Source organism: Hemicordylus capensis, chromosome 5, assembly GCF_027244095.1.
Source record: "Hemicordylus capensis ecotype Gifberg chromosome 5, rHemCap1.1.pri, whole genome shotgun sequence".
Lineage (NCBI taxonomy): Eukaryota > Metazoa > Chordata > Lepidosauria > Squamata > Cordylidae > Hemicordylus > Hemicordylus capensis.
In genome coordinates, this window is record NC_069661.1 from 128606061 (window position 1) to 128618543 (window position 12483).

Below are 12483 nucleotides of genomic sequence, written 5' to 3' on the forward strand. Positions count from 1 at the left end.
GGGATTCTGGCCAAGCAGTGCCCCTTCTGGTGTGAACGGGGGACTAGAAAGATGTTCAGAAGACGAGCCCCTTTTCATCCCTGAAATGTTGGAGGGCACGTTTTTCAGGAAGCGTCAGGGCAGGTGACTTGTCACTCTGGATGGCGAAGATAGAGCCACCTGTATATGGAGTCCTCTTTGGAAGACACACTGCTCTAGGAAGGAGGCCGTTGTATTTGGGACCCAGAAAAGGAGGACTCCTCCCTGGGTCCTGTGGGGTTCACAGAAGCAAAGAAGGAAGTTCTGGAGGTGGGGAGGGTCTCCCAGGAGGGATTTGGGGCGGTGCCCCTCTAGACATGGTGGGGAAGGCAGAGGCCTCTCAGGGGAATAGGGCCGGGGCCGGAAAGGGAGAGACCCCCGGAAGAACCGCAGGGGCCCCAAAGTCCGACGGAGGGTGTATTTATTTATTTATTACATTTATATCCTGCTCTTTCTCCAGGTAGGCCATAGTGGTGTACATGGTTGTGTCTCCGCTCACAACCACCCTGTGAGCTAGGTTAGGCTGAGAGAAAAGGGACCGGCCCAGAGTCACCCAGTGAGTGTCATGGCTGAATGGGGATTTGAACTCGGATCTCCCCGGTCTTAGTGCAACATCCTAACCACTACACCACCCTTGCTCTAGACCCAGAGGACCAGTGGCCCTTGGGTTGGCAGTTAGCTGGTGATGCGGCCCCCTTTGTGAGGTCACCTGTCACTAGGGGGTCCTGGGGCCGGAATCCTCGCTGGCTCCCTTGAATGCATGTGAGAGTGGAAGAGAGCGGGTGTCTGAAAGAGCGACTGTGGCAGCGAAAGTGATTTAGAGAGAGATTGGGCGCGATTGTGAGAGTGAAAGAGAGAGAGATTGAGAGAGAGATTGAGATTAAAGAGCAGAGAAGTCAGAAGCGGGGATTTGTTTGGGATAGGGAGGGGGAGGGGGTTGGGGCTGGGGTGCATTGTTGTTTCTAGTAGTTTTTTGTTGTTGAGTTAGATTTAGTGTTAGGTTAGGTTGCAATTATTCATCCAAGAACAAGGACCATCCTGCTGAAAATGTAAGTCTTGCTTTCATTCTTCCTTTCCTTTTCATTTCTAAACCACCATGTAATACCCCTGCTAACTGGACAAAGAGGCACCTGTTTAAGGTGGTGATCCTCTTTATTGAGCAGGGGGAGAGTAACTGGCCCTCTTCACCCCCAGCACAGTAACTCCAGTGGCTGTTGCTGGTGTCTGTTTTATGTTTCCTTTTTGAGTGTGAGCCCTTCAGGGACAGTGAGCCATCTTATTTATTTACTTGTTATTTTTCTACGTAAAACATCAGGGAAACGACTGATGAAAAGCGGTATATAAATATGTTTTGTTGTTGTTATATCAAGGCAGTGTGCACAAGAGTCAATAAAAGCAATCCAACCGATTATAAAAATGTTAACGATGGTTTAGAAAAACATTGATATAAATGTATATCAATATTTGTTATTATCTCAAGGCAGTATGCACAACTGAAAGCAATAATAACAGTCAATAACAGTAATCCCACCAATCATAGCATTTTAAAAATGGATTAGAAAAACCTTCTGTTAATGGATCTCCAGTGACTGTTGCTGGTGTCGATCTTGTGTTTCATTTTAAATTGTGAGCCTTTGGAGACAGGGATCCAACTGATTTATTTATTTTTTATTTCTTGATGTAAACCACTTTGGAAACTTTTGCTGAAAAGTGGTATATAAATATTGGTTGTTGTTGTTATTGTTGTATCAAGGCAGTGTGCACAAGAGTCAATAAAAACAATCCAATCAATTATAAGAATTTTAAAGATGGTTTAGAAAAACGTTGATATAAATGTATACAAATATTTGTTGTTGTTGTTGTTGTTGTTGTTGTTGTTATCTCAAAGCAGTGTGCACAACTGAAAGCAATAATAACAGTCAATCAAAGTAATCCAACCAATCCTAACATTTTAAAAATGGTTTAGAAAAACCTTCTGTTAATGGAACTGTTTTGGGGGATGGGCAAAACACCCCGAAATGCGATAAAGCTTGTTTGGCAGGGGAATAAGTGGACTAGTGTGAATCTGTCCCACCATGTCAGAATAAATTGGTGCAAAGCTCTGGACCTGGGGAAATGAACTGACAGAGAGTAGGCTGTGGTTCACAAAAGCAATCGGTTTATTGAAGGGTTTCAGGCTAGAGTGGGGAAAGAGTTGATTTATTATTTATTATTATTATTATTTATTAGAAACCTTTAATATACCGCCCACTCCGAAGACTCTGGGTGGAGCACAAAAACATGCAAAATAAGGCAACATTAAAAATTACATTCTAAATTAATAACTAAAGTAACTAACAAAACAAAAAAAAGGACAATTACAGGGCAAAAGCCTGGCGAAAAAGAAAAGTCTTCAATAGAGATTTGAAGATCAGTAAGGAAAGGGCTAGACGAACCTGAAGGGGAAGAGAGTCCCAAAGAATTAAGGCGATATTATGACTCAAAAACGTCACTGAGGTTAACCGGGGAACTTCCAAAGCGGAGGTTTGAGCCTGGTGTCTGAATTGAATGAACTCCAGACTGGCGAGAGGAAGAAGGCTTCAGAGCAACAGGTTTTTGGATGGAGGAAAGAATAGGGACAGGGAGAAGCCCAGAGGGGCACCGTGGTTAGTAGACCACCTCACTCCTTCTGGCTCTGATGCAACCAGAGGACCTCTTTCCTCTGGACTGGATGGGGAATCGGGAGGCAGTGTTAGAGAAGCGAATGCCATTGGGGGGCTGAGCAGTGGGGGTAGATCCCAAAGGGGCCTGGTTTCAGTGTAGCCATCTTCTCGTAGCAGCGAGGCCTGCTGGGCCGATCAGGCCAGTGAGGAAGGCTGATCTGCAGGCTGAGAGCGGGAATGATGCCATGAGTGAGGCAAATGCTGATTCCTCCTCCTTCCTGGGGAGGGGAATTGCTCTGGGTCTCCAAAGCATCCATCGAGAACTTCTCGGGCAGGGCAGAAGGACCCGTAAACTGATTAATGCTTTTAAGGAGCGCATCTCCTGAGTTCGTGGAGCTCTTTTGCTGGGGAGGGGAGTAGCATTCTCACAGTGCCTTATCTGCTGTCCTGCAGAGATGATTAGCCAGGGGCTAGCAAGGTTGGAGTGGGCCACAAAGATTTTAAAATGCCCCCCCCTCATTGAAGCTCAGCTCATGAAGTAAAGGAATCTTAAATGAGGCTGAATAGCGGTAACAAAAAGAATATCTATATCTCCTATGTGCCACAATAGAACATCAATCTTAATGATTTTTTAAAAGGTTTTGTAAATTGTGGACGATGCAAGTCATTTAAAGTACAAGAGAAAGTCCTGCTCTTCTGGTAGCTCCAGGTCTTAACACTCACATCCGTTTCAGAGGAGGAATACCACTGAAGGAAGCCCGGGCGGGTGGATGGCTGGGGGAGTCAGTCATGTGACTTGCCTCGGGGGGGGCAAGGCGGTGGGCCCCCAGACAACTGCCTCCCCTTGCCCTATGATAGTTACGCCCCTGTGATCAACATAGCTTGTTTGAGGCAACCTAGGAGGGGAGGAAACAGAGTCAGTCTCCGGACAGAGAGACTTTGAAATTCCGTCAGAAGTGAACTCGGGTCTCCTTAGGCATTTCCAGTAGAGGGAAAGGCACGAGGCTAATCCCATTTCAGTTCGCTTCACAGCTGGTGAACCTGGGGCGATTGTCCCACTGCCTGCTAACTGACCTGTCCCCATAGAACGGAAAGCAAGGAGCCCACGATCATGGGAAGCTCTGAGCATATCAAGAATGGGAACTACAAGCCTGTTCCAATTTGCTTTATCTGCATCCAAATCTAGGGGCGACAAGCCCGTTGCCAACTCAGGGATCTGTTCCCCCTGTGTACTATGAACTGAGAGCTCCTGTCGCTGTGAGGCTCCTGAGCATATCCAAAGTGCCATCTCCAAGCCTGGAGATGAATCGGCAATCAGGGAGCCAGGCCATCTCAGCGTAGCTGCTAACATTGCTAACTTGGTAGCTGGTAACCTAGCTGGTAGCTGGTAACCTTGCTAGCGGGTAACCCCTGCTAACTGGGCAAAGAGGCACCTTTTAATGTGGTGATTCTATTTATTTAGCAGGGGGAGGGTGACTGGCCCTCTCCACCCCCAGCACAACGTCCCTCCAGTGGCTGTTGCTGGCGTCTGTCTTATGTTTCCTTTTTAGACTGTGAGACCTTTGGGGACAGGGAGCCATCTTATTTGTTTGTTATTTCTGTGTGTAAACTGCCCTGAGCCATTTTTGGAAGGGCGGTATAAAAATCGAATAAAATAAATTAATTAAATAAAATAAACTCTCCCTGGCTGCTCTGCAGGGGCTCCCCGCCCCCCGGGCTCCCTCTCTGCCCCCAAGTTTTCTGCCCAAGGGCCTCGTTCTCACTGTCTCCCTCTTTTCTTCCAGGCTGGGCAGGATCAGAGCATTCCTGTCCAGAAGGTCCAGCAGGGTGGCCCCCCTGGACTCACCAGGGCAGCCCTCCGCCTCTGGTCCATCTGCCGCCAGGTGGTGGTGCATCTGCGGGGGGAGGAACCGGGTGGCCCCTGCTGCCCCCCTCACTGCCGCCCCTGCTGCCCCCCTCGCTGCTGCCCCTGCTGCCCCCCTTGCTGCCGCCCCGGTGGCACCCCTCGCTGCTGCCCCTGCTGCCCCCCTCACTGCCGCCCTGGATGCTCCCCTCACTGCCGCCCCGGATGCCCCCCTTGCTGCCACCCCGGATGCCCCCCTCGCTGCTGCCCCGATGCCCCCCTTGCTGCTGCCCCAGATGCCCCCCTCGCTGATGGCCCTGGCTGTCCCTGCTGGCCCCCTCGCTACCGCCCCACTGCCTCCCTCGCTGCAGCCATCTGGGGAGTGCAGCCAGCCTGGGCCGTCCGAGCTGTGTGGGCAGGATGCTGGAGGTGAGTAGGAGGTGCCCCATTACGCAGGGGGCTGGGGGGCCAGGGAGGGGGGGCAGAAGGGAAGGGGGGTGGCCCGGCTGGAAAGACAGCCGGCTCACGCTTCGGCTTTCTCCCCCTCTCCTCCAGCTTTCACCACCTACTCCATCATCACTGCCCGGCTGCAGACGGTCCAGCGGTCCAGGACTCTTAAGGAAGGTGGAGGGAAGGTAGGGAACCAGCCTCCCCCAGAAGGGCCCCTGGGAAGCCCAGAGCCTTGTCCAGGGTGCTGGAAAACAGCCGGATTGCAGGATCTCCAAAAAGGGGGCCTGCCTGCTGGTTCATTCCGGAGAAGGGAGGGGGAGATCCTGCCCCACTCCACAGCCCCACGCTTGCTTGCCCTTTCCAGGAGAGGAGGGCTCGGATAGAGTTCCTGGCCGCCATCGTCCAGGCGTGTCAGGAAGCCACCTGGAGAGGGGACTGACGCCTGCCCTTCTCCAAGCCCTCAGCTGCCCAGGCTGTGCTGGTGAGTGATCTGGGGCAGGGACATCTGGGGCCGATGAGGGGGTGGAATCCTGGATGGGGCTGGAGGCAGCCCTTGAGACTGGGTGAAACCCAGCCTGGAGAGGGGGTGGACGGATCTCGGGCTAGGGAAGCCCCCCCAGGGGCTCAGGGCTGACTCCCTCCTGCTCTCTGTTCCTTCCCAGGAGGAGATGGACAACATCTGGGATGACCCCGTGCCCCACCACCTCTTCTCGCTCTTTATGGAGGCCATCAACTCCTTGAGGTACGTGGGGAACTGGCTGGGTCTGGAAGGGGGGCAGTGGTGTGGGAAGTGGCAGGGAACACCCCCCCCCCGAGAATTCCAGGGAGGCAGAGAAGAGTCTAAGTGCGGGGGGAGGCAAATGGGGGTCAGGCGGGGAGGGGGGTCACCAGCCCTCATTAATCGGGGAAAGGTCTGCGGAGGCCTAGGAAGAAGCTCTCCCCCACCTCTTCAGCCAAGCCCACCACCAGAGCTGTGTAGGAGTGGGCCTCCCACCTCGGGAGAGACGGCTTGAATGCCACCAGATCCGGTTTCCTTCTCCTGCCTAGCCTGCTGGGGAAGCCTCGGATCGGGGCCCGGGGTTGGAGGGGATTCCTTTCCCCTCCTGTGCCTGTTTCCTGAGGGTGTCCCTCCCACCCTCCTCATTGGCCCGGCTGCCTTTCTAACCTCCCTCCTTTCCTTGGGGCAGTCGGATGAAGCCGGGCTTCGGACCGAAAACTGTCAGGACATTGATAATGGACTCCCTGTCTGTGATCAGTCGTATGGTCGGAGAGGAGCTCGAGGAAGACAAGGACATATGTATTGATGGTGCCCCCACAGCCCCCCACCTAGGAAAAGACTCTGCCGGGACAGTGCTCCTTGGTGGGGGGGGGCTGCATCTCCCGTCCCCATGGAAGCAGGTGCCTTGAGCCCCCAGGAGGGAAGAGGAAAGGCCGGGCTCCTGGGAGTCCCCCAGGAGGGGCTGGGAAACCCCTCAGGCCAGCAGCAGCCACACTCTGGCTCTCTCTCTCTCCACTTCAGAGCCCGTTTCGGCCCCCGGAGAAGGCCCTCTAAAAGATGCTCAGAGGCCTCCTGCAGGAAAAACCAACCCTCGCCCAGCTGATCCTGATGGCTGATGTAAGTGGGGGAGAGGAGGGTGGTGTCCTCCAAAGAGGGAGAGGGAGACGGCCCCAGGGCCCAGGAAAAGGGTCCCCCTGCCCTGCCCTGCCCTGCCCTGCTGGGTTTGGTCTGCTGGGTTTGCTTGAGATGATCGCTTTATTCCAGGGTGGTTGCGTATTTCCACCCAGCACAGACTTGATCACTTTCCAGAGTCCTTTCGAAGAATTACTTGTTTATTATTATCCATTATTCATTCCCCTGCTAAGTGGGCAAAGAGGCACCTTTTAACATGGTGATTCTCTTGGTTTAGCAGGGGGAGAGTAACTGTCCCTATCCACCCCCAGCACAGCACCCTTCCAGTGGCTGTTGCTGGTGTCCATCTGATGTTTCTCTTTCGATTGTGAGCCCTTTGGGGAAAGAGATCCAGCTTATTTGTTTATTATTTCTCTGTGTCAACCACCCTGAGCCATTTTTGGAAGGGTAGTATAGAAATTGACATACATACATACATACATACATACATACATACATACATAAATGTCATCAACATATTTTTATACAGCCCAAAACTTACGTCTCTGGGCGGTCTACAACAAAATAAAAACAGAAACTAAATCATTTGTTAAAACAAACACAAAAAGTCCAAAGCATTACGGCAATTTAAAATGCGTCAAAGAATATTTTAAAACAGCACTGAAACCATTCGAACAAGATTACTTGATCAAATTCATTGTTGATTGTTCGAAATAATTGTTCTTTTAAGGCGAATATCGGGTGGTGGGTTCTTCTGGGGCCCATTCGCAGACTGGGTGGGCGCCCAGGTCCCCTGCAGCTTCTCACTTGCACGGACTCCTTCCTCCTACAGGCCATCGACGTGGAGATCTATAGCACTAATGTGAGGGAGGCGGCGGTGGCGGATAGGACCGGCCTCTTCCTCCTCAACCTGGCCATCGGGGCCCCCTTCTACTTTGAAGTAAGTCTCCCCCGTGCCATCCGGGCTCTGCTCTGGCACTCCCCAGCTCCCCTCCTGCAGGTTTCAGGGTCCCCAGCAGAGCTCCAATGGGCCTTGCTTTCCCCTCTCTCTACAGGCGGAGCAAATTAAACCGATGCTCCCACTAGCCATACGCCAAGTGGGGAGGACGACGGGCCGGGCCAAGGGTGAGGGCAGTCACTCATCGAGTGAAGGTAATGTCCATCCCGGAGGAAAGGGGGGTAGCAGAGCCCTCTCCCTCTTCTGGGCCTGGGGGGCTCCCCCTCTTGGCCCGCCATGGGTCTCCGAGGAGCTCACTCCCTCCCTCTCCCTGCCCCCCCCCCCCGAGCCCTCTCCAAAGCCAGGGCCCTGACATCCCAATCCCCCACCCAGGGAAACATGGCGCTCCCAGGGAAAGCCAAACTGCAGCTGGGGAAGCCGTCTCTGCCGCTCTCCCCTTCGGAATCCCTGTCCAGAAGCCCCCTCCTTTCCTCGGGGGCGGGCAGCGCCCTCTGCCCCTCTCCAAAGCCAAGCGATGTAGTCATTAATTCTCTGGCCTTCTCCCCCAACCAGACGACCTGGGATGAATAAGAACTGCTGATGTGTCCCAATTCAGGTGAGGAAAGCATTTCTCTAACCCTTTGGAAATTCCAGCCCTGAAGCCTCTTCCTTTCCTCAGGGGTGGGCAGGACCCTCTGCCCTTTCCCAAACCAAGCCTTGTTCTCATCCACACTCTTGTCTTCTTCTCTCCCAACCAGCAGCCCTTTTCGAGAACGAATGAGAAATTGCATCAGACTCCAGGAAGAGCAAGCAAAACCAAAACAAAAATTAAACAAAATTTAGCCACTGAGTTGATGTACATATAAATAAGAGTTGACAATAAAAAATTACATAAAATATAACAGAATTTAGCCACTGAGTTGGTGTACTTATAATTACAATTTGATAATAAAAATTTTAAGAGAAATCCATCTGAGCGTCCAGGAAACGTCACAAGATAGGGCAAAATAAGAGCTGAACGATCATTCTTGTAGAGGTCACAATATAAGATAACATGTTCAGTAGTCTTGATCTCACCAGACCCACAAGGACAAAGCTGGGATGCATAGGGAACCACCACCCCCCGCCCGAACCTGCCATAAAGCACCGCTGTAGGAAGCACGTTTAATCGCGCTAAAGAGAGAGCCCACCTGAACTTAGAAAAGGTGATATTATTTAAATATGCAGCAGGTTTTGTGCTGAAAAGCTGATCTCCAAGGTATAAAGCTTTTGGGATTTTAGTGACATCAAGCTGTAAACCGGTGTCAGAAATTTGTTGTTTGATCAGCTTCCTCACGCAGTCGTGGCCCAAACTAATAAGTGGAAACCCATAATATTGGGATCTTGTTTTAACAATCCTGGCAAGCTTAACTTCTGTGCCGGGTGAATTCATGGAAATCTTATTTGGGGACAAAAAGATATAGAAGAAGAGGCCTTGCTGCTGGAGAACCAGCATGGCTTCTGCAAGGAAAAGTCTTGCCTCACTAATCTTTAGGAGTTCTTGGAGAGTGTCAACAGGCATGTGGATAAAGGTGATCTGGTTGGCATAGTATACTTGGACTTCCAAAATGCTTTGGACAAAGTTCCCCACCAAAGTCTCTTGAGTAATCTCAGTAGTCATGGAATCGGGACAGGTTCAGGTGTGAATTGGTCACTGTGGATTGGTAGCTGTTTCTTTAACTTGCTCTTATTGCATTGCTTTGGGATTGGCTGGATGTGGAAATGGAGGGTAGGTATCAATGGATAATTTTCACAAGGGAGGGAAGAAGTAGGGTCCCCCAGGGATCTGTCCTGGGACCAGTGCTCTTTAACTTGTTCCTAGATGATCTAGAAGTTGGGCCAAGCAGCAAAGTGGCCAAATCTGCAGATGACACCAAACTATGTAGGGTAGTGAAACCCACAACAGATTGTGAGGAGCTCCAAAGGGATCTCTCCAAACTGGGTGAGAGGGCGACAAAATGGACGAACATTTTTTAATTGGAGAAGATGCAGAACAGGGTATCCAATATGATCAGGGGCCTGGAGGACCTTCCTCATGAGGCAAGGCTACAGCATCTGGGGCTCTTTATTTTCGACAAGAGGCAACTACGGGGAGACATGATTGAGGTGTATCAAATTATGCATGGATAGAGAGAAATTTTTCTCCCTCTCTCACAACACTAGAACCAGGGGTCATCCCATGACACTGAAGGCCAGGAAACTTAGGACCAACAAAGGGAAATTACTTTTTCACACAACACATAATCCACTTGTGGAATTCTCTGCCACAAGATGTGGTGACAGCCAACAACTTCGATGGTTTTAAGAGGGGTTTGGAGAACTTCATGGAGGAGAGGTCTATCATCGGCTACTAGTCAGAGGGGTATAGGCCACCTCCAGCCTCAATGGCAGGATGCTTCTCTGTATTATTTATCTATTTATTTATTATTTATTTACACAGTCAGACAGGTGTTATTGATTGGTTTGTTTTATCCAGACATCAAGTCCTTCCCAAGGACCTGGGATGGCTGAATTTTATTGTCAATGTTGTTGCTGTTATAGATATCATCGCAGAATGTAGGCTGTTTCCAGTAAAGTTGCTTTTTGTAATTGGCTCATGGTGATTTCTGTGGCCCTTATGGTGTTGAGGTGCTCTTCAAGGTCTTTTGGAACTGCACCCAGGGCGCCAATTACCACTGGGATTATTTGGGTCCTTTTCTGCCACAGCCTTTCAATTTCAATTTCTAGATCTTTGTATTTGGTGATTTTTGTCTATTTCTTTTTTTCTATTCTGCTATTCCCTGGTATTGCTATGTCAATTATTTTAACTTGTTTTTCTTTCTTCTCGACTACAGTTATATCTGGTGTATTGTGTGGCAGATGTTTGTCTGTCTGTACTCGGAAGTCCCATAATATTTTTACATCTTCATTTTCTTCAACTTTTTCTATTTTATGGTCCCACCAATTTTTGGCTACAGGTAGCTTGTATTTTTTGCAGATGTTCCAGTGTATCATCCCTGCTACTTTGTCATGCCTTTGTTTGTAGTCAGTCTGTGCGATCTTTTTACAACAGCTGATTAGGTGGTCCACTGTTTCATCTGCTTCTTTACAAAGGCGGCACTTGCTGTTTCTTGTGGATTTTTAGACTTTTGCTCTTATTGCATTTGTTCTTAGTGCCTGTTCTTGTGCAGCCAGTATTAAACCCTCTGTTACTTTCTTCAGGTTGCCATTCTTAAGCCATTGCCAGGTCTTGGTGATGTCTGATTTTCCACTTATATTGTACAAATATTGACCATGCAGTGGCTTATTTTTCCATTTTTCTGCTCGGTTCTTGACTTGTTCTTTCTTGTAGGCTTGCTTTGTTTCATTGGTGTTGAATAGTTTCGCATTATTGACCATTTGAAGTGCATCTTCTTTACTGTCCTTTATATATTCTTCAAGGCCTCTTTTCTCCTCCTCTACTGTTTGATGGACTTGCAGCATTCCTCTTCCACATGAGCTGCGAGGGAGGTAGAGCCTATCGACATCACTGCGGGGGTGCAGAGCATGATTGATGGTCATGATGTTCCTGGTCTTACGATCTAGCGTCTCTAGCTCTGCCTGGGTCCAGTCTATTATTCCTGCAGTGTATCTGATAACAGGTATAGCCCAGGTGTTTATGGCTTGTATGGTGTTCCCGCCATTGAGATTGGACTTGAGGATTTTTCTAACTCTCCTGATGTATTCACTTCCCATTTTTCTTTTAACTTCAGTGTGTGCAATGTTATCAGCCTGGAGAATGCCCAAGTATTTGTAAGGTTCTTTCTCTTCCAGGTTCTTGATCTTGCTTCCATTGGGCAGTTCTATTCCTTCTGTTTTTGTTATTTTTGCTCTGTTCATTATTAATGCAGCACACTCGTCTAGTCCATACTCCATTGCTATATCGCTACTGAATATACGGACAGTGTTTAGCAGTGATTCAATTTCTGACTGGGACTTTCCATACAACTTCAGATCGTCCATGTACAGCAGATGGTTGATTTTACTTGATGTTTTAGATGTTTGGTATCCGAGGCCTGTTTTGTTGAGTATTTGTGAAAGTGGGGTCATGGCGATTACAAACAACAGAGGGGATAGTGAGTCCCCTTGGAAATTGCCTCTTCTAATGCTAACCTGTCCAAGTGTCTCGCCATTGATTGTTAACTGTGTACTCCACATGCTCATTGTTTTTTTATAAATATCTGAATGTTTTTGCTGACACCAGTTGTTTCTAAACATTTTAGTATCCATGTGTGAGGCAATGAATCGAAGGCTTTCTTGTAGTCAATCCATGCAACACTTAGATTGGTTTTTTTTCTCTTGCAATTTTCTAAAATCATTTTGTCAATCAGCAGCTGGTCTTTTGTGCCTCTGGTGTTCGGGCAGTTTCCTTTCTGTTCAACTGGAAGCTGTTTGTTAGTTAATAAGTGTTGCATCACTTCATCTGCTATTATTCCAGTTAATAATTTGAACATGGTTGGCAGACAGGTTATCGGTCTATAATTACTTGGAACTGCACCTTTTGCTGGGTCTTTCATGATGAGATGAGTTTTCCCAGTTGTTAGCCATTGTTCAATATCACCTCCTTGCAAAATGTGATTGAACTGTTTTGATAGTTGTTTATGAAGGCTTGTTAGGTGTTTAAGCCAAAAGCCATGCAGTTCATCGTCGCCTGGAGCAGTCCAATTTTTAATTTTCTTTGCTCTTTCACTTATTAATTCTGGTGTTATTATTAGATCTTGCATTTGTTGGTTACATTTTTTGACCTCTTTCATCCAGCCTGCTTTTTTATTATAATCTATTGGATTGTCCCATAATTTCCCCCAGAATTGCACTTCTTTATTTGGTGTTTCTAGGTTTCTTGCAGTTTCTCCTTCTATGCTTTGGTAGAAACGTCTCTGATTCGACTGGAATTGGAGATTCTGCC

General features: G+C 48.8%; 1 protein-coding gene and 1 long non-coding RNA gene across 3 annotated transcripts in view; one reads left to right on the top strand and one right to left on the bottom strand.

The window, feature by feature from the left end:
* The window catches only part of ANO2 (anoctamin 2), a 277547-nt gene that overhangs the window by 203555 nt on the left and 61509 nt on the right, over positions 1-12483 (bottom strand). The window lies entirely within an intron of this gene.
* On the top strand, positions 993-8412 carry LOC128327331 (uncharacterized). 2 transcript variants are annotated; one of them, XR_008308597.1, is made up of 10 exons: positions 993-4932; positions 5059-5138; positions 5318-5434; positions 5616-5695; positions 6141-6351; positions 6473-6568; positions 7416-7523; positions 7639-7735; positions 8094-8136; positions 8279-8412. It is a non-coding gene; the product is annotated as an uncharacterized LOC128327331 (long non-coding RNA). The 2 variants fall into 2 exon arrangements; XR_008308598.1 differs by lacking the exon at positions 6141-6351.